The sequence below is a fragment of the Euprymna scolopes genome, chromosome 16 (assembly GCF_053919585.1).
Source record: "Euprymna scolopes isolate OS-2025 chromosome 16, ASM5391958v1, whole genome shotgun sequence".
NCBI lineage: Eukaryota > Metazoa > Mollusca > Cephalopoda > Sepiida > Sepiolidae > Euprymna > Euprymna scolopes.
In genome coordinates this window covers 71,984,009-72,007,424 of record NC_136497.1, presented here as the reverse complement: position 1 = coordinate 72,007,424, position 23,416 = coordinate 71,984,009, and the positions used below count along the sequence as shown (strand labels likewise).

General features: G+C 34.5%; 1 long non-coding RNA gene and 1 pseudogene across 1 annotated transcript in view; both read right to left on the bottom strand.

Moving 5' to 3' along the window:
* Positions 1-23,080, bottom strand: part of LOC145296265 (uncharacterized) — an 83,889-nt gene extending 60,809 nt beyond the window's left edge. The window contains exons 1-2 of the long non-coding RNA XR_013869986.1: positions 22,690-23,080; positions 18,853-19,109 (exon numbers count right to left, since the gene is read on the bottom strand). This is a non-coding gene — a long non-coding RNA (uncharacterized LOC145296265). The remainder of the gene's footprint in view (positions 1-18,852; positions 19,110-22,689) is intronic.
* On the bottom strand, positions 20,874-21,000 carry LOC145296450 (U2 spliceosomal RNA; annotated as a pseudogene).
* Positions 23,081-23,416: the final 336 nt, after the last annotated feature.

Sequence of the window (23,416 nt, the reverse complement as noted above, 5' to 3'; positions counted from 1 at the left end):
CGACGGGATTTCCAACATGGCCGGTCGGTTTTCATGATGTAATCGCATCGCTGAGGCATTTACACAAGCACAACAAATAAACGAGTACATAAATAAAAGCAAACGAAAAATAGACGTCGTAAAGGATAACAACTTTGTGAAAAATTCAATATAAAGTAACGATTCTTTTTACTCAATATTAACTTTTACTCAATTAAAAAAATGAGTAATCTACGTTAATAATAATAATAATAATAATAATAATAATAATAATAATAATAATAATAATAAGAAGAAGAAGAAGAATAGCTAGCAGAACACGTTGAAATTACACGGTAGTCAAAAATTTTTTAAAACACATACAGTGTCTCACAAAAGTGAGCACACCTCTCACATTTTCACAAATATTTAAGTATAACTCTATCAGATTACAGTGAAAAAATGATTTTTGTAGAGTGGGGGAAATTATTGATAGTGTTTACAGCTAAACGAGTGTTTCTCGTGAATGTTTGGCGAGGGATGACCATAAACTGGAGCTCAGACGAGCACTTGCCATTCCAAGGTTTCTATTTCCTAACCAAGGTTGCGCTGTACCCCGGGGTTTCTTAAGACTATGTATGGAGTACTATCGTCATATTTAGGCTGGTGAATCAGTATCCTATTTGAAATTTCCTGATAAATTGCAGAAACGTATCTGCAATTTGATTGGTCACGTACGTTCACTGCAACCTCTCTCTCTCTCTCTCTCTCACACACACACCCATGCGTGGTGTTTGTAGTCTTTTCTATAAATACTATTATGCCATGTGTTCCTCAGAATTGTTTGATCCATTCTGTGCTTCCTTTGTGCCAGCTCGTTTGACTAGTTGGTCTATAGGTCTAAACCAAGTCTTTATTTTAATACCTCATTGGTATTCAAATTCCTATTCCAATATTCTTTCCAAGGATTGTGGAAATCTTTTCCTTTTAACTGTTTTCCTTCTACCTACACTTAATCTTTTCAAGACTAAGGTCAATAGGCATCTCCTGTTTTTGCAATAATCATGTTTTGTTCTTGCTAGCGCTTTACATCAAGTGGTTTCATGCCTCGTCTCGAGCGATTTCTATGATAAAAGAGATTAGCAAGGGTTGCTTTAGGAAATACTGATAAACAGGCAGAGATTATTCTTATATGCAATGTGTTTTACAAATATTTTTTTCGAATCTAATTTTCTTACACATGTACGGAATTTTGAATGCACTGGACAATGATCCAATTACGTGTCTGTCAAAAAATGTTTATTCTTTTTATTTCAAAACTAGCAGAAACGCCCTACGTTGCCCGGGATTGAATGAGGATCAACGAATCTTCCACACTTCCAATACCTTTTATTATCGAAATCGTTGCAATCGTTCATTCTTCTCTCAAATCGATTGTCTACTCTAGCCAGGAACTCAACACGGTGGACCAGGAAGAATCTTAAATGCTTTCGCGCAGTGACTTAGTCCTCAATAAAATTGTAGTCTACACTGCACTCTAAAGAACCTGCTGTTGATTTTATGAAATAATTTTTCATAATGAATTGAATTAAAGTTAAAATGCAAAAGTCAAGTATAATGGCTCGATTGTGCTCTAAACAGAAACATTCATTTTGTACGTGCCCCTGCCTTATTAAAGTACTTACTGCGGATTTTATATACCAGGCTCGTTACTTGTGCGGGGACAAACCGTCTCAAATGCACGTGTGATGTTAGGCTGTATAAGCGTGTTAACTTTGGTTAAAATCGAACTTTTTTCTTTAATCGATTATCGATACTTATTAAAGATTATTGGCAGACATATAAAGTACATTTGAGTGACATTTCATAAAAATCAGCCCAGCCGTTTCTGAATCCAAATAGAACACACACATATACAACATATGTTAATTTGGTCTAAATATAATATATCTAACCTCCTAAGATTTACGGAGAAAAGGTTAGTTTATTGTTAATTGCCTGAAGCGGTCTTATCGGGGGAATGCCGACTGCGTTTTTCAGGCATTTTTGCAGGTCCTCTTTCTCTAAGTCGCTAGTTTTTCAATCCGACATTCCAATCCTTGTGTCACATCATCTAGCCATGAGAGGGAGATAAAAATAACTTTCGAAATGTCAAAGTGACCCCTGGTTGTTCTATACTGTTTTTGCTTTTCTGACAAAAGCAGAAAAAAGAAAGTTTTGTTGTTTTGATTTTATGTGTAATTTTGCAGATATGCGATTACGAAAATTTATATTTACGGAAGAAGAAAAAGAAAAACGCGCTATTATAATCATAAGATTGAATAATGAGTAACTGCTATTGATATATATGTAAATCTAAGCTGATTTATCCCGTGTCTAATCTAATGTTATTCCTTAACTAAGACATAAACGATGAAATGTAATAAAAGTCTATTCTTTGTTGTATATTATCAAAGTGTGAAATCATCTTTGATTTAATTATTATGAAATAAACTGTATTAACTGCATTATATACCTTATAACTGAGTAAAAACAGGAATAAGTGATAGAAAATATATAAATAATACCAACAGCAATAATAATAATAATAATAATAATAATAATAATAATAATAATAATAATGAGAAGAAGAAGAAGAAGAAGAAGAAGAAGAAGAAGAAGAAAGAAGAAGAAGAAAGAAGAAGAACATGTGTGAAAATAATAAGACGGAGAATAATAATAAGAAGAAAAACACACTGAATGATCTAATACATAAGCAAAAGGATTCAAACAAGAAAAATGAGCGACGGAATGAGCTTAATGAACTAGCTAGGCAACCCGAGGTTGTCCATGTATTATATCATTATACTAGACTGGGTGCCCGGCGTTGCCTGGATGTTTGTAGATGTGTTGAGCAAAAAAAAATAAATAGATAAAGGAAAAAAAGTTGTAGTAGGCAGGCAGGATCGAACCAGTGAGGCGTAAAAAAGAGGTGCGTGTAAATTGTGAGCGCAAAAAAAAAAGGAAAATTGTGAGCGCAAAAAAAAAAGGGAAATTGTGAGCAAAAAAAAAGGAAAATTGTGAGCGCAAAAAAAAGGGAAATTGTGAGCGCAAAAAAAAAGGAAAATTGTGACCGAAAAAAAAAAGGAAAATTGTGAGCGAAAAAAAAAAAAAGGACAATTGTGAGCGCAAAAAAAAGGGAAAATTGTGAGCGCAAAATAAAGGGAAAATTGTGAGCGCAAAATAAAGGGAAAATTGTGAGCGCAAAAAAAAAGGGAAAATTGTGAGCGCAAAAAAAAGGGAAAATTGTGAGCGCAAAAAAAAGGGAAAATTGTGAGCGCAAAAAAAAGGGAAAATTGTGAGCGCAAAAAAAAGGGACATTGTGAGCGCAAAATAAAGGGAAAATTGTGAGCGCAAAAAAAAGGACATAGTGAGCGCAAAATAAAGGGAAAATTGTGAGCGCAAAAAAAAAGGAAAATTTTGAGCGCAAAATAAAGGGAAAATTGTGAGCGCAAAAAAAAAAAAGGAAAATTGTGAGCGCAAAAAAAAAAGGAAAATTGTGAGTGAAAAAAAAAAAATAAAATAAAAAGTGGTAGTAGGCAGGTAGGCTCAAACTCGTACCGCGAAGAAGGAAATAAAAGTGAAAAAAAAAACGTGACGCGTTAGCTGTTGCGCCTATCGCCAAACCGGAAGTGACGTAAATTTAAATTAAGGCTAGACAATCGTAAAGAGGCGATTACTTTCGAAAATATCGGCGAAAAAAGCGACCCTTTCTTGTAGAAAAGTGCCCAGCTAAGGGTAAAGGAATTATTGTTTTTATCCAATCTCTCGATATTTGTCGTCCGAATGGCCGATCTTCAAAATAGTACTAATCCCGTGAAAATCCGTCGCCTCTGTCGAAAGTTTTTGCGAGACATTCATCCATACATACATCCATACATCCATCCATCCATCCATCCATCGATACATACATACATACATACATACATACATACATACATACATACATACATGGAAACAGATTCCACCAGCGATATAATTATTTAAAAATTTAAAAAAAGTTAACATTAACGGAGAAATCAAAACAATGCAATCCATCAAATAATCGTTTAATTAATGACAAATTATTTACATAATTTAAATTGTTTTGCTATACGGCATATCAATCTTTTTTATGTTATTTAATACTGAATCCGATCGTTTTGGTATAAATGTTTTTGATTTTTTTTTTTTAGATGAGAATTGATAATTCGTATTATTTGGATTATCCAGACTGTTCTTGTATTGAGTGTTATTTTCATGAGGTTTCGACAAGTAACCTCTGACTTTCTTCAGGTATATCTTGTAGAGCAGCGGAATATTTCTGCTCTCATTCTCTCGATCATGATTAAGTTGAAAACATTATGAAAAGTTGCTTATACGTCACGCTTTAATCTTTATTCCGCTGAGGGATGTTTTGACTATTTAAGCATTTAATATCATTAAAGACAAAAATTTGGTAAATTCAATCCAATCGTTTCTAACATTTTTCCGATGATTATGATTACAAAACGACTGAATGGAAGATTTATGTTTATTTTATCTTAACGTTAAAGCACTTGTTGTTACATGATAAAGGACTGTCCCTTTTTCATGTAAGTAAAAAAATAGGGAATTAGTTAAATGTAAATATGAAATAGGATAGTCAAGGATTCGAAATTGCGAAGCTAGATTTGGAATTGAAAATTCCAATCATAAGTTAAAATAAATACAGAATGTTATTGAAATAAGGAATTGCAATTGTTTAGCCTACATATCTGTATATGGAAAAGGAATGTAATAATGAAATTTGTTTCTGTGAAAAGTTGAATAAGGAATTTAATCGTCAATTGGAATTGTAAACATATTTTGTATTTATTATTTTTTTACTTACATGAAAAGGGGACAGTCCTTTATCACGTAACATTGTCAGTTATATATAGCAAATCCCATGATACGGCATTAAAAAATTATGAGAATACAGTATATAATACTCATGTATATAATCAAATTTATGGGATTACAGTATATAATATGTATATAATCAAATAACATTATAAATAACACCGTAAGGCGGGGTAAATACCGGACCCAGGGGTCGGAAAAACATCGTATTTCACATCGTAACCTGATAAAAACGTATCTTATGGCCACCGCATCCCGGGGTTATACTGTATTTTAAACCAGCTGGACCCATGTTCGGGCGTGCCGTGGTGGAATATGAATAAATGATTTAACTATTAAAAATATTCGCAAAAAGAAATTTTCTAATATATATATATATATATATATGATGATGATTGCAACGTCTTGTCAGACGAGTGCCACTCCCTCAGACACTTAAAGTCCATGAGCCCAAATGCCTGAAGGAGTATCTATACAAAGATGATGTTACAGAGTCTTAGCTTTGTACGACAGCTAAGTCTCTCTTTCGGTTCAAAATGTTGAGATCCAGCAACAAGCAAGAACAAGATAGCCAGCAACAAATTAAACTGCAGACTGGTCTTCCGCTTTATGGTTTTTTAAATCAGAGATTTGCTTCTACTAGAAAGGTTGCCTTCACCACGGCTTACGGGAGCCTTCTCTACCCCAATACACATACACACACACACACACACACAAATATACACGGTGCTAGTTGGCCGTTGACCCAGAAAAAGAGTTCATTCGCCCTTTGTTAATGTTTTTAGCGAGAGAATTATTTTAAGTATTAAAATTGTTAAATTTTAAACAACCATTATATTGATAATATATTTAATATATACATATATATATATATATATATATTTTTTTTTTTTACATGGGTGTCACAACTTATCAAGGCCCAGAGGCCACTCAAGGATAAGGGTTAATAGGTATACATTAGTCATTGTGATTTTAGCATAGTAAACAGTGGGAATTTTGTAAATTGGATTACGTAGGGGGACGATTCAATTAGAACTTGTTCACATTGGAAGGTATCAACACATTATCAAGGCCAAGAGGCCACTCAAGGATAAGGGTTAAAGAGTGTACAGTAGAAATTGGACAATATAATAATCATTAGTAATGAAAATTCGGTAAATTTGATAACTTATATGGAACGGCTCATCAAGAACTTATTTACGTTAGACTTGAACACAACCATATTGTAGTCAGCCGGAAAGCAGGAAAACGGAAGACAATTCCACAGGCGTGCAGTTCTAATAAAAAAGCTTTGTTCATGGAATCTACGTTTAGGTTTAGGCACAGATAAAGAGTGGGGGAATTATTGATAGTGTTTACAGCTAGACGAGTGTTTCTTGTGAAAGTTTGGCGAGGGGGGACCATAGATTGAAGCTCAGTCGAACACTTTCCATGAAAATAACGATACATCAGAGACAAACTCGCAACATCTCTTCTGTGAGATAGAGGTTGCAAGGAGGAGAAAAGGACATCTCCTACGAGGCTACGAAGTCTATTTTGAACTCTATCAAGGCAGGACAAGTCCTTTCTAGCAGCTCCTGCCCAGATGTGGCAACAGTATTCCATCCTTGGACGTACCTGGCTCTTATATAAATAGAGAATTGCATCAGCAGTGAGATATCTACTGGATCGATAGAAAGATCCCACCATTTTTCCAGCGGCCTTGGCAACAGATTTGATGTACGTGTTCCATTTAAGATCAGGAGTAATGATCAAGCCCAGAAGCTTGTCAAAACTTGAGACCTCCTGAAGACGAGAGCCATTCATTTCAATTGATGCCAGATGTGGATCAGAATGTTGATGATGTAAAGAGAGAATCTTGGTTTTAGATGCATTAAAAGTAACCAGCCACTCCTTTCCCCATTGTACTACATGCTCAAGATCAGAGGAGAGAGAATTGGAGAGAACTTGGTCGTTTACTGTCTTAGATGTGCTACCATAAATGGTAGTGTCGTCAGCATAAATGTCTACAAATGATGTAAGGATGTGATTTGGAAGATCATTAATGTAGATAAGGAAGAGAGTTGGGCCCAGGATGGACCCCTGAGGGACACCGGCATTAATACTGTGGGCTTCTGATTTTTGCCCCTCAGCTACTACTCTTATGAATCTATCAGAAAGAAATGATTTAATAATTGAGAAGACATTTCCAGCTATACCATAGCTAGAGATCTTATGAAGTAAACCTTTATGCCAAACCCTATCAAAGGCCTTAGATATGTCAAGAGCAATTGCCCTGGAAAGGTTGCGTCCGTCGAGAGATTTGCTAATCCTATGAGATATAACTGTAAGCACATCTGCTGTAGATCTAGCAGAACGGAAACCATATTGAGTGTCACTAAGAAGGTTATTTTTGTTGAGATGGTTGATTACTTCTGTATTTAACACAGATTCCAGCAACTTACTCATGACGCACAGGAGACTTATTGGCCTGTACTGAGAGGGGGATGAGCGATCACCTGAATTCTTAAATACAGGGCATACTGATGAAATTTTCCAGGGAGATGGGAAACTATTCTCCTTAAGACAACGTTTAAATAGTTTTGTAAGTATGGGCGCTAGTTCAGGTTGAAGTTTTTTGAGTACTATAATTGGAATACCGTCAGGGCCAGTTGCTTTACTGGAATCAAGGTTTTTGATTAGCTTGGCAACATCACGTACAGATATACGTATATCACATAGTGTGTTTTCAGATACAGGAGGAAATATTGGGGATTGGCGGCCTTGATCGCAAAAGGTAGAATTAGCTGCAAAGTTCTTGACAAAGAGTTTGGCTTTGTCTGATGCTGACGAGATTACCTCAGGTCCATTGATGATAGTTGGGATGGAGCACACGCTTCTGTTCAGAATTCTGTTTGCTATTTGCCAAAACTGGTGGGAACCAAGCCGCTGCTCAGCTACTTTGGACTTAACAGATTGAACATACAACCATCTTGCGCTCTTTATTACTTTCTTACAATGGTTGCTGGCAGTCATGAAAGCGGCTTTAGTTTCCATACATCTATTACGTTGGAAACAGTGGAAAAAAGTTATTTCTGTGCGCAATGGCAGTAGCACATTCTGGAGAGAACCATGTCTGGCTGTTAGGTTTTTGCTGAGACTTTTTCGAGGGTATTAAACGATGAATACCTACAATTAACCATTCCGTCAGGTCTAATACTATAGAGGACACATCCTTTTTAAATATGGACTGCAGAGGTAGATCAGTTATAAATGTACGGAAGCTATCCCAGTCAGCCTTAGTGTATCGATATACTGTACGATGGAGAGGTACGTCTGGAGACTTATTGCGTTTCATTTTTATCTTAATTGATACAACAGAGTGGTCGGAAGATCCAAGAGGCGACAGAACAGAAACTGAACATAGTTCAGGGCAAGTTGTGAGAAAAAGGTCTAGTAGGCTCGCATACTGGCCGTCATTGTCGGGCACACGGGTGGGTTCCTGAATAATCTGAGTGAGGTCATAGGCAATGGAGAAATCATGACAGAACCTCCCCTCATCATCGGTCTTGTTTGAGTGGGTCAACCATTCGACGTTGTGAACATTGAAGTCTCCACATACGTGAATGTTAGCTGAAGGATAAGCAGATAGGACTTGGTCAATTTTCTCAGATATGCTTTTAAAGATAGTAACTCCGCTGTTGTGGGGGCGATAGAGAGTAAATAAAAATGCCGTAGTGTGAGCTAAAGCAACCCGGAAGCACATATAGGGTAAGTTAGGATCTTCCCTGGAGATGTCCCTACCACATGGAAAGCTATCTTTAATATAGGCACATATTCCATGCCCATGGCGATCTTGGGGGTCAGATTTAGAAGTTAAGTTAGAGTATCCTTTAATTGCAAACTCTTCTAGGGAAATAGCCTGTCCAATGCCAGTTTCACTCAAAAATAAAAGGTCTGGTTTAGTGTCCTATAATTGGGTTTCAAGCTCTGGAAGGTTAGAACGTAGACCCCTGATGTTGGAGAAGGAGACATGGTAGTAGGGGTCTACGTTGGAAGTTGGAGAACCGGGTTTAATCGTGTATTTTTTCTTGAAACTTGTCATGATGAAATTTTGAAATTTGTGGACTAGGTCGTCAGATTTACTTAGAGCAGGACAGAGAGGGGAAATTAAGAGAGAAAACGAAACGAAGAATTTTTTTTTTATTTGTAGCTAATGATAAGGTTAAGCCGTAACAATTACCCACTAGTATGGCATCGAGAGGCCCCACCAGAAGCTACTGCATGGTCCAGAATCCATTCACCAAATGGCAATACAGCAGCCCCAGTACTTTGCACCTGCTGATAGGACAGCCTCCTTAGTGGTTTATCCAAGGTTCGGGTCCCTGACTATCAGGCGGATAACGTCAGCCCAGACAAAACGTTTACCTCCAGCACCCTTACTAGTGAAATGAGTACAAGGATAGACATAGAAACAGAAAATTTCCGCCATCTCAGCCAACTGTTCGCACAAAATACTGCCAACCTAGAAAGCAGTTTTTTCTTCTCCCTTTGTCAGAAAAATCACTCATTAAAAAATGAGGACTGAGGGACAAATAAGAAGCCAGAGTAACAGGAGCTGCCGATAACGCATCCACAATGCGTTTTCTTACTCTCCATTTAAAAAAAAAACTATTAAGTATTGTACTTAATAAAAGTCCAACAGACGTGTTTAAGGGAAAGTATGGTGATAGATTCCCCTCACACGAACTAAAAATGAGTACAATTCGTAATCTATTTTTGCAATCAACTCGGTAGATAAATAAACATTTATGTACGAGAAAAAAAAAGCTAGCATTTAATAAAACAGAAATACACAAATTAAATACTGAAATAAAATTAAATATATATATATATATATATATATATATATATATATATATATATATAATCAAAGTGTGAAATCATCTTTTATTTAATTATTATGAAACAAACTGTATTATATATAAATATAAATAAACTGTATTATATATATATATATATAAATTCGTATTTCTGTCTGTTTGTTTGTTCACAATTTGATTAATATATATATTAATATATACAAAACGTGTCTTACTTTAATCTTTCATTTACATATATATATATATATATATATATATATATATACTTGCAAAAATATACAATTAAGAGATCACCTTATTTGCATATGGCATTAAGAAAAATCGATTTTACTAAATAGCGGTATCTTAGTTAATGTTTTTAGCGAGAGAATTATTTTAAGTATTAAAATTGTTAAATTTAAAACAACCATTATATTGATAATATATTTAATTTAATTTATTCTTGAATTAATATTTCCAACAGCGACCTTTTTTATAACTTTTTTTAGAGTTATTTGCCCCTAGATGCTATCCATAAAACAAAAAAACGTTCACCAAATATCATTTGGTAATTTCATTAAGTTTCTAGCTGGAAAAATAACTCCGTGTAGATAGAAAAATGTTTGGCTTTTATTGATTTTTTTTTAATATTAAAAAAATATACTTACGAAAAACACTGAAAAGATTTCATTGTTTTATTTTATTCCTTAAACGAAGCGTCGTTTAATATCTAAAAGAATGAAGATCTACTGCCCCCTTTAAATTCCACAATTTTCACTTTTTCCTTTTTTCGTATAAATAAAGGTACATGTGTAGTTTATCGACGTAAATTATTTAGCAGACTAAAAAATTATAAAAACTATTTATTTTTATATAAAACATCATTAGACCCAAAAAACAAACAAAAAAAATCATTTTTATTTTTTATTATCATTTTTTATTAGACTTAATGTGCACGTCTTATACGTTTAAAATTTGGCCTTTTTTAGATTTCACAGATTGGCTTTTTAAGGCCAAATTTGGCCTTTTTTACGCTCTTTCATTACAAAGAAAATATGGTGGCCAAAAACATAGTTCATGAAAGAGCTTAAAAAGGCCAATCTGCCAAACCTTAGAAAGGCCAAAATTAAAAAGCAATATAACAATAAATATAAATGATAAAAAAATAATAAAAATGAAATGTTTTTCCGGTTTTATTTCAGCCTTTGGGTCTAACAATGTGTTTTATATAAAAAAATAAATAGTTTTTATATTTTTTTGTCTGGCAAATAATTTAAAACTAAATTACACATTTAAAACTAAAACTACCGATTAAAAACTAAACTACACATTTTCCAAAATAAAAAATAAATGCACGCATTAATATTCATAAACGTTATTTTTTAGGTTCACAAAATCGTGAGTTTTCTTAGGACAGTGATCACTTCTGCCGAAATATCAGTCCTATGTACTGTTCCTAACTTCCATTTTGTGTGAATACCCTTTATGTAAAATTTTCAATGTTTAGACCGCAGAGGTAATTTTTTTAAACTTTGACCCCAATTTTGACCTCTTAACATTTATCTTTTAGTCTTAAATCAAAATAAAAAGTTTGAGCCATGTCCAAGTTATCTACATCTAAAATTTCAAGTTTTTTTTTATCCAAAACTGGCGGAGGAGTTTAGTAGAATCTGCAAAGGTCAACTCTTTCAACTTTGACCTCTTGGAAGCCTAATTTTCGCCCCAAACTGATTAAAATGCTTGCCGCATGTATTAATACCAGTTATGTAAAATTTCAAAAATTTAGACCCAAAATTGGCCGAGTAATTTACTAGAGACTTCAAATGTCAACTCTTTTGTACTTTGATTGCTTGGCAGCCAACTTTCCGGCCAAAAGCTGAGTAAAAAGCTTGCCCAATCTTTGACTACCGTTTAGGTAAAATTCCAAATGTTTAGACCCAAAATCGGCGGAGGAGTTTGATAGACATTTCAAAGGTAAAATCGTTGAACTTTGACCCACTGACAGCCAAATTTCTGACCGAAAACAGATTAAAAATATTTTCCCAAATCTCAATAGCCTTTATGTTTAATCTTGAGTCTCTAGACCGAAAATTAACAGAGTAATTTGGTAGGGAAATGTACACACAGACATACTCAGAAAATCTCACTTTCATAGGTATATAGATATACTAGCATGGGTGCCCGGCGTTGCCCGGGTGTTTGGAGGTATATGCTGAGTAAAAAAAACAAAACAAAAAAAAGGTCAATTTTTTAAAACTTTGACCCCTATCATGACCCGTTAACATTTATTGTTTTGGGCTCAAACCAAGTTATTAAGTTAGATCCATGTCCAAGGAACCTATATCTAAAATTTCAAGTGTTTAGACCCAAAATTGTCGGAGGAGTTTGGTAGAGTTCTCAAAGGTCAAATCGTTGAACTTTGACCCCTTAACAACCAAGTTTCTGGTCGAAAACCGATCACATAGATTTTTCGAAATCTCAGTACTCTGTATATAAAATTTCGAGTCTGTAGACTAAAAATTGACAGATATATTGCGTAGGGGAATGTACACACACACACACAGACACGTTCACTTTTATAGATATATAGATTTAAATACTGCATTTTTAGGATACACATTCTTTAGGATTCATATTTGTTGCCTTCTTGCAAACTTTAAATAATACATAGGGTTAGGTCAGGGTGAGAAAAACTGTTTGGTTCGTATTCTATAGATTGATGGGTGAAGTCAATTATCGTCACTTGTACTTAGCTAAGCACGTTGTAAGTTCTGCGTTTTTATAATTCCTCACCACCAAAATGTTTAAACAATCTAAAATCTGTACAAGAGTAATCCCCCATTGGTAATGCTAAAAAACAAATGACCCGCCCCAATTTTCCCGTTCTAATATTGAAAAAGCATTCCTTTATGCATGATTATTGGTGCTTATTGTTAGTAAAATTATATATATATATATATATATATATATATATATATATATATATATATATAAAAGTGAACGTGTCTGTCTGTCTGTCTGTCTGTCTGTGTACATTTCCCTACGCAATAACTCTGTCAATATTTAGTCAATAGACTCGAAATTTGAAATACCGGGTACTGAGATTTGGGAAAATCGATGTGATGGGTGTCAGCCAGAAATTTTGCTGTTAAGGGGTCAAATTTCAACGATTTGACCTTTAAGAACTCTACCAAACTCCTCCGACAATTTTGGGTCTAGACACTTGAAATTTTAGATATAGGTTCCTTGAACATGGATCTAACTTAATAAAGTGATTTGAGCCCGAAACAATAAATTTTAAGGGGTCATAATAGGGGTCAAAGTTTTAAAAAATTAACCATTTTTTTTGTTTTTTTGCTTTTTTTGCACAGCATACACCTCCAAACACCCGAGCAACGCCGGGCATCCCTGCTAGTATATATATATATATATATATATATATATATATATATATATTATAGAACAGTTATCTGCACTGTGAAATCTAAAACATTTATTTTTTATTTTCGTTTTTGCTGATATTTATCATGCTGTTATCATGTAATTGAAGAAAATGTTTTCACAAAAACTGAGTATCAAGTTTTGCAAACTAATGCTTATTCATAAATGATTGCTTTCAAAATGAAGATATGAAATAGTGACGAACATTTAAACAAAGTAACTATCAGATTTTCAATAGAAGAAAAATAATTAGGAAATTTAATGAAATTAAACGTAAATCATGGAATATGCCATAAAATAGACCTCCTAGTACCACATGCAGTAGTGGTGTAACGCTGTACAACTTTTTTTCTTTTTTTGACGGCGTCGTTACATTTTTAGCGGACCCAACATGTAGTAGACTCTGTCTCAAGAAAACAGAAGAAAGGATAAAAAATCGACTCACTTTTTTTTTTTTAACAAAAGACTTTATACCTGGTATTTCCAACAACACATTTTTTCTAAATATTTAAATAGTCTATTAATTCTTCTCAAGCATTTTACGACTTTTCTTCTCTTCTGTAACGTCGCCCATGTGACTCAAACTCATGCTTCTTCGAACACAAGCCACGTCCCACACCCGATTCTTTCGTCATTTCTCGAACACTACTCCTCTGAACAACTTTCTCCGTCCACATGTGTTCTTTTCTTTCTGCTGTGACGTCATCCGACTTGACCATTTGCATATGTTTATGCGGCTGCTGCTGCTGGTGCTCCTAACATCAACGACTCTGTTACAGCGATTGTAAACCTCCTTTTCGTGGATTTTAGTAATATGTATTTGGCTAACTTACGAAGAAAAAAAGAAGATTCATGTTTTTTTTCCCCCGGAAAGAAAGGTTATTTTATTTGTTTTTGTTTTTCTTATACATCAATCTATAAATATGTATAGTTCACTGATCGAGCAGAGAAACAATTAAATATGGCGTCAGAAAAAATACAACTTTTAACGCTAATACTATTATGGAAAGTGATTTCGTTTGTTTTATATATTGGTACAGTGTAAAAGAATTCATCAATAACTGACCGACAAGAAAAAAAGATTACGTAAAGTATAAGAACAGATGCTACAGTTTAACGTAAATTCTATTATGAAAACTAATACAAACAATAAAAACATCAGTTTTTTTTTGTTTTTTTTTACACAGGAATCACCACTTTATCAAGGCCAAGACGCCACTCAAGGATAAGGGTTAAAGAGTGTACAGTAGAAATTGCACATTATAGTAATCATTAGTAATGAAAATTTGGTAAATTTGATAACTTATATGGAACGGCTCATCAAGAACTTATTTACGTTAGACTTGAACACAACCATATTGTAGTCAGCCGGAAAGCAGGAAAACGGAAGACAATTCCACAGGCGTGCAGTTCTAAGAAAGAAGCTTTGTTCATGGAATCTACGTTTAGGTTTAGGCACAGATAAAGAGTGTGGGAATTATTGATAGTGTTTTAAGCTAGACGAGTGTTTCTTGTGAAAGTTTTGCGAGGGGGGACCATAGAACACTTTCCATGAAAGTAACGATACATCAGAGACAAACGCGCAACATCTCTTCTGTGAGATAGAGGTTGCAGGGAAGAGAAAAGGGCATCTCCTACGAGGTTACGAAGTCTATTTTGAACTCTATCAAGGCAGGACAAGTCCTTTCTAGCAGCTCCTGTCCAGATGTGGCAACAGTATTCCATCCTTGGACGTACCTGGCTCTTATATAGATAGAGATTGCATCAGCAGTGAGATATCTACTGGATAGATAGAAAGATCCCACCACTTTTCCAGCGGCCTTGGCAACAGATTCGATGTACGTGTTCCATTTAAGATCAAGAGTAATGGTCAAGCCCAGAAGCTTGCCAAAACTTGAGGCCTCCCGAAGACGAGAGCCATTCATTTCAATTGATGCCAGATGTGGATCAGAATGTTGATGATGTAAAGAGAGAAGCTTGGTTTTAGATGCATTAAAAGTAACCAGCCACTCCTTTCTCCATTGTACTACCTGCTCAAGATCAGAGGAGAAAGAACTTGGTCGTTTACTGTCTTAGATGTGCTACCATAAATGGTAGTGTCGTCAGCATAAATGTCTACAAATGATGTAAGGATGTGATTTGGAAGATCATTAATGTAGATCAGGAAAAGAGTTGGGCCCAGGATGGACACCTGAGGGACACCATCATTCATACTGTGAGCTTCTGATTTTTGCCCCTCAACTACTACTCTTATGAACCTATCAGAAAGAAATGATTTAATAATTGAGAAGACATTTCCAGCTATACCATAGCTAGAGATCTTGTGAAGTAAACCTTTATGTCATACCCTATCAAAGGCCTTAGATATGTCAAGAGCAATTTTTTAAATGTTTTAAATACAAAGAACGTTAAAGAACGTTAAAACGCAATGAAATATACTTTTTTTTAATTGGTAATGTATTATTTATTTTCATGAGAAATAATTATAGTAAACATGTATGATTCGTATTATTTTGTCTTACCAATAATAATAATAATAATAATAATAATAATAATAATAATGATAATAGTAAATTTTTTCTTATAATAGTAAAATGTACCAAATTGTACGATTGACTTTACGTATCTTAATAAGAAAAGAACCGTTCCAAAAGTAACGCCTCCTATTCTTTATTCTGCCCGAAAGGATCGGGGGGGATGACAGATTGCATTGTCATGATGCTTGAACATGATCTGAAAGTTTGATCTCTCTGTCGCATATATTGATGGTGTGAGAATCAAAGAGAGAAACTCCTGTCCTGGCCATGCGCCAGAAGCAGAGATGTGTCATTAAATTCCTGGCATTAAAAATGTTGCTAACTATATAGAATAATAAATTCTGGAGTACAAAAGGTCGCTCGTTATAATGGTAACACTTTGATCTTCGTAGCTCTTCAATTTTTTGAGTTAAAAATAGGAGCCTTCGCTTTCGGAAAAAAAAACTTCGTATGACAAAGCGCCACAAAGTTCGACGCCACAAAATTCGATGAAGGTATGGCATTCATTTGTGGTGACTTCGAATCAACAGACCCATTTTAATGCAAGTGCCGTAGTCTAATAGTTTTATTATTACAAGGTAGAACGATAAAACTGCAGGATGGCAGCGACAGTCTGACTTTGGTGTTGTGGGAGGTCATGTTGGTGATGTTCTTGATGTATGACCGAACGAATTAGTCAAGCGGGTCCATGTCGGGAAAGGAGGTGGGCAGTGAGAAGGAGGTGGGGCAGTAGCACTTCTGAAGCCAAGTCTGAGTCTCTTTGGACTTGGGAGCCGGCACCTATTCTTGCTGCAATACCCAGAGTTTAGCAGTGGCCACCACACTCTTCAGCACATCCAGGTACACTTTGGTGTTGATTTTCAAGCCGACTTCGAAGAATTAAGGTGACATGATGTGGCCCTCATTTAAAACCGCATCAAAGACCATAAACGTAGGTCGTCTAATGCGTTGAGGGTTGCCCTTAAACGTTGAGCCACCCGGATTTGAACATTGTGTCACTTTCAGACATGATAGAAGGCTCCTATCGCTCTTGGGATTTGTACACAACTGGCCGACTAGAAGATAGTCTGCAACAATAAAAAAGACAATATAGAAAACCGGTTTTCATCAAACGGAAATGGAATCATATCGTCTTTTTCTGTAGCGACAATTTTATTGTTCCTCTCTGCACACTTTAGTTTATTGTTGTTTCTTTATATAAATATTTTTATTTATCTGTTAACATATGCAAAATAATACTTCTTTTGTTTTAAAATGTATTGTTTTGTAACGAAAATCAATCGAATATAAATGAAATAACGTTTACGTGTGTCTCGGTGGAAATGTTATCCGATATAATTTGTTTTAATGGAAAAATTAAGATGGCTGCCACTGTTTATTGTTTATAAAAGCAAATCCGATAATCACTTAATAATTGAAATAAAAAAAAAAAACGTATGATATGTTGAAGACATTACCTACGATGCTTATACTAGTCACTTTAAAACGCCATTTTGAATATGGTTGTGGGTGGTCGTTTATGCAATCAAGCATTCAGACAAATATTAAAAACTAGCAGGCCGCCAGACGTTACCCGAGCGAAATATGCGCATAAATATCACATATTAATACATACAGATGTCTAAGTTATTATAATAGGAACAATTCTTTATTGATTATTATGCAATATATAGTAATGATTTTAAAAGTTATAAAAAATATTACTTCGTTACCATCCACTCCAGCCTTAGTTGTTATTTATCTCTCCAGCGTTGTTACTGTCTGAGCTACCGAGAGATGGATACGAAAAGTTAAAAATTAAGTGACTTTGAGATATGCATGTTTAATTTTGCTCATGTGCAAAAGTAATAGCATGCTTAAGATTTACCCACCCAAGAAAAACTGTTTTGGTTTGACCCCTTAGCAGCAACTCTTCCCTAATAAATAAACGAAATCGAAAGTATGCTACAGATCTGAATACGTTATATATAAAATTTATCTCTGTAGACCAAATATTAAAAGAGAAGTTTTGTAGAGTGTTTTCACACACACCCCGACATGATTACTTATATATATATATATATATATATATATATATATATATATATATAGTAAGTTATAAAATGTATATGGCGATTAAGCCATATACAATTTATAACTTACTACGTATTGAGCACTTTTGAAGTAAATACTTAAATTTACGCATAAATCTATACTTTCGTATATTAATTTTATGTGAGTAAATTAAGTAGTTATATATATATATATATATATATGTATATATATATATATATATATATATATATATATATATATATATATCAATGTTTTCTTTTGCGCAATTATGCAATCACCATTATTCTTGATGCATATTTGCCAGGATTCAATGACGTAATCTCTGCTTGCCACGCACGTCTATGACAAGGGTTGCTTTCTTCGAGTCTCACACCGTCAATATCTGCAACAGGGAGATGAAGCATTCATATCATAAATGCATACGGACAGTCATCATAATAGTGAAATTTGCAATCCCCTTTCGGCAGCATAAAAAATAGGAGACATTACATTTAAAACGCATCTCTTTTTCGTTATTTTTTTACTTGGGAAGCCACTCGAGGATAAGGGTTTATGAATGCAAGGTGGTGGTTTAATAATCACTAATGGTGTAAATTGGGTAGAATTTTTATATTTAGGGGGCAGCTTAACAGAAACTTGTTTACATTAGATATGAAGGCTACCGTGTTGTATTCAAGCGGGAAGCAGGTCAGTAGAACAGTGTTCCAAATACGGGTAGTTCTAGGAAAGAAGATTTCTTTATGGGGTCTGCTTCTAGATTCAGGCACGTATAGAGAGTGAGGAGAATCCTATATAGCTAATCGAGAATCCTATGTAGCTAACCGAGTGCTTTTTTTTAAAGCTTGGCAAAGGAGCCATAAGTTAGAGCTCTGTCGAGCACTTGTCATGAAAATAGCGATAGAACGGAAACAGGCTTGCAAGGTCTCTTCTTTGTGAAAGAGGTTACAGGAAAGAGAAAAAGACATCATCTACTAGCTTTCGAAGCTGTTTTTTAACTCTATCAAGGCAGAATATGGCGTGCCGAGCAGCTCCTAACTAGATCTGGTAATGGTATTCCATTTTAGGGCGTCCGTGGCTCTTATACAGATAGACGATTGCATCAGCAGTGAAATACTTACCGGAGCAGTAGAGACATTCAACATTTTCCAGCGATTTTGGTAACAGATTTGATGTATGTGTTCCACTTCCGATCAGGAGTGAAACTCAGACGAACGCTGTTTGTTTGCACAAATACTCAGACATTAACTTCTTTTTTCAGTGAATCATTTTCGACCAAAGGTTTTCGCATGTAAAGAAACTCTCGTGTAAATTTTGAAGTTGTGTTTGCTTATTCTTTCAACTTACGTTTTATATCCATTCCAATTCTCAAACACACCTGTAAGATAAAAAAAAAATAATAATAGAATTTCTATTGTATTCTGACAGTATTCGTATAATTAAATACCAAATTTGTACGCTCTAATATATTCTATTTTATTGTTGCAGGTTGTTGGAATAAACGAACTCATGCAACTCTAGAAAATGTGGCAACTCGCTTATCGGCTCACAACACAACGACCCTGCCCTAGGTCGGCCTGCACACTTGTCGGGTTGAACCGTCTTTCTTCGAAGTACAGAGTGTTATACTTATTGCATATATTTAAACATTACTTTGCAAAGAAAAACTTACATAAACATCATGAAAACTTTAACGTGTGTCTATCACACCAAATATTCGTGAACAGTCAAGGAGGATAGAAAGATCAAAGAAAGAAAACAGGAACCAGACGTTCACTGGATGCGTGCAAAGAGCACTGGGCCCTTGGGGGGGTTCCTTTCTTAGGTGACGTTTCGTTGGTTTTCTTTCGGTGAAGAACTGCTGAACGTCAAAATTAGGTTGGTGCAAAAATAATGTCGTTTTTGACGTATATATATATATATATATATATATATATATATATATATATATATATGATAAAAAGAATTCATTTCTCATACTATTACAACAATGATCATATATCATTATCATGATGACGATATTCAAATGCGAGGCTAGCAAGCGGGGTCACAGACAAGAAAGAGATGATATCAGGTTACGGTTGCAATCGCACCTATCTTGTAAGACGCATCAAATCATAATATACATTTTTTGGTATTTTGACATTATTATTTTATCAAAACATGTTTGATCAAAATATACAATATTGTTTTGGGTTTTTTTTTCTCTTGTTTGACAGCAAATACATGTGTATTTTTATTTAACATGCACAAAATGACGAGTGTATATGTAATCGATACAAATGCGTATTCGGCAAATAAAAAAGTGACTTGTCTTTTGGTTAGAAGCAAATTTTAGTATCTCTTTGGAAAATAGTAGAGCCGGTCATCACATGTACAATCTTAGATAACCCGTATAAACTATGTTTGAATTACAAATTATTAATCGTAAACGTTAAAGAACTTCAAAACTTTTAAACTGCAAGAGTGAAATAACAAACCTATGTATACACAACACAAACTTTACCTTAAGATAACAATACTTGCATACAAAAATGAATAAATAATAATAAAAACGAGAACAAACATAATAATAATAATAATAATAATACTAATAATAATACTAATAATAATAATAATAATAATAATAATAAATTAGGAAGAAAATACATAAACAAACACACAAGTATAAAATAAAATGTAAGTGAAGAACATCTAGATTAAAACTAGGTCTCTTCCCAACATACAAATAAAGAGAAAAATGATCCAAGCGAGACCAAACGTGTAATTAAAGATCAAGTGAATACTTGCCTGAAATGGGTGTATGAATAACAAAGAATTTGATTTGCTGACTGGCAAACTCAATACCTTGATAATATATTACAAGGCCGATAGCCATTAGTCGCATTCTCTCGTATAATGAATGAATGCGTGAATGTAAGATTGACATGAAATTCTCGAAGAGAAACTAAAATGACAGAAAAATGGGCTGAAATGACTTAAATAAATAAAAAGTAAATGACTTAGAATGACTTTAATGAACTTGATGAATTGAATGACCTTAAGAATGACTTGAATGCTTAAAAAATAACTGGAATCCTTCAAAAACAACTTGAATTATCTGGAGAATGACTTGAATGGCTTTGAGACTAACTGGTTGTAAAATGGGTGATCATTTTACATTAAATTAATACAGAAAAGTGATCCCCCACGTTATATCACAATAAGTACAGCATGTAGTAAGAACAGATACTACACTTTGATCTTGACCAAAAGGCCAAGAAAAGGGTATTTATTTGCTCTCCCACCGAGCAAATTAGGCACGAGGCCGATTTTTAATGTGAGGAGTGAAGAGGAAATGGGGACCAACTCCCCGGGGAGTAGGGGAGCTGGATAGTGACAATTGGTATGAAGGGTTGCCCTTACATTGACCACGGGCTTATGTGTGGGGTTGGTATTTATTTGCTCCCCCACCGAAAAGCTTAAAAAGCTAAGAACGTCATCAACAGACCTTTGAGGCCAAGCACAAAAGTGTTACGGACCGACCGACCGACCGACCGACGGAGTGACTTATAGAGTCGCTTGCACGCGACTAAAAACACGAAGCAACATGCAATACCCTGATGGATTCCTCAGGGAGATGAAACGCGAAAAAAACCCTTTGTGGCTTAATTACCATATATATTTCAAACCTTACTACCTAGCTCTATTGACGTATCGAGTACTGTCAAAATAAATACTGTAAATAGATAACTAAAATTTCATGTAGATATATAAAATAACAATAATTATATAAATATATATATCTGGTGTGTGTTCGTGTAATTCAATGTAGGCAAAATATATCAAATAAAGCACGTGGTCTTTTATATCTCTGGGAGAGAAACAATTACAAGTGAACACGGGAAGCGTGAAAGCAAGGTAAAAAGTCAAGCAATCACTTCAGATTTTTGCCACGACACAAAATGAATTCGGAATCATCCAATCTTAAATAAAAAGAAAATCAATGATAATTGTTTCTATTTAAAGATAGAAAAATATGATAATTTGTATATTAAAAATCAAATTAATGGCGTAGTTCTGTGATTTCACAGGAAAATTCTAGTAATATAAATAGCTAGTCAGAACACTGGCGAAGCATGGATATATATTTTTAACAGAGTGTACACTAGTATATACTCAATGCAAGAGAACATCAGATGCACTCGCTATTTCTGTAAAAATGTGTTCATGTCTGCGTATGTGTATGCGTGCGCATGTGGGTGTGCATAAGTTTACGTATGTGTCTTGGAAAGCTAGAATGTAATAGATAGATATATAGAGATAGAGATAGATAGACAGAAAGAAAAAAAAAACAAAGAGAGAGAGAGAGAGAGAGAGAGAGAGAGAGAGAGAGAGAGAGAATAATGCGCGTCACAGCTGTCGTACACCTGACAAAGACCACTTTAGGTAGAAGATCTTTCTACGGAAAAAAAATACGATTACGCTTGATTGGATTGCAGCAAGGAAAAAGCATTAGTTCGGCGAGACAAAAGATTATTTTAGGGACGAGGGAAAGGAAAACAAGGAATTATATATAGGGTAACCTGGGACAATTCCATACCATATTTTTTATTTGTTGAATTCTGATTCTTAGGTAAGACATATCAACTCTTGATATAGATTAAAAAAAAACTACAACCAGTTCAGTTTTCATACAACAGACCAAGATCTAATAGAATCAAACAGAAAAGTGGAAAATTTGATTTTGAAAAAAATAAAAATCATTGAATACATATGAAAATGGTGTAATTCCATAGCCTCCGTTTGAGAATTGCAGAATGTGGGAAATATCAACATATTAAGATAGAAATAAAGCCAACCAGTAAACTGAGCATTTATTTAATATCATAGTATATGCATACCTATAAAAGCGAAAATAGGTGAAGAGAGAATATTGAACTTTCAATTGCATTTTACAAAAGAAAAACTGCACAAACCTTACTTCATAGCAGCAAATACACTCTTAAAATGTTTGCTCTTTGGAAGGAACCCATTCAGAGTCACCATCACTATCTGGGTAACCACTGTTCCTTTATAGCTCTGTGATGTCAGTATCTGTCTGTCCATTACTACTTTTTACCTTCTCGTACCGGTATCCTGAGCCTTTCTACCCTCCTCCCCTGACATCGCTGTTTGCTGCATTCTCTTCTTCGCTCTTGAGATCCTGGCCTCCCTTTTGTTTGCTGCATTCTCTTCTCCGTCAATTTTTAAATCTTTGCAGACATTCAGCTGAAGTCAGGTTCTCTCCATTGAATCTGAATTTTGATAGATCTTTGTCTGTTTCTTTCAGACCTAGTCAGCATTTGTGTCAATTAACTCATGAACAAATCGTTTATAGTCTTCTTAGGATTGACAAAATATCAAATAATCGCAATTTCACTGGTAAGAAATCGCGGGAGAGGCTGAAATATGTATAAAGGAAGCCTGTTTCCTGTTAGGCACCCATTAGTTTATGTGCTGGAATCTTTTACGAAATTCCATAAATTACAAAGCATAAATTCAATATCAGAGCACTCCTAAACTATTTTTAATTTTCTTTCTTGTTTTTTTTTTTATATATATTAATCACAGTAAATAACAAATTTAGAACAATAGAGAGTACATAAGTATAAGTATAAGGATGACTGAAAATTGGAATTGTTGTGCTTACTTCAGGATAGCTCT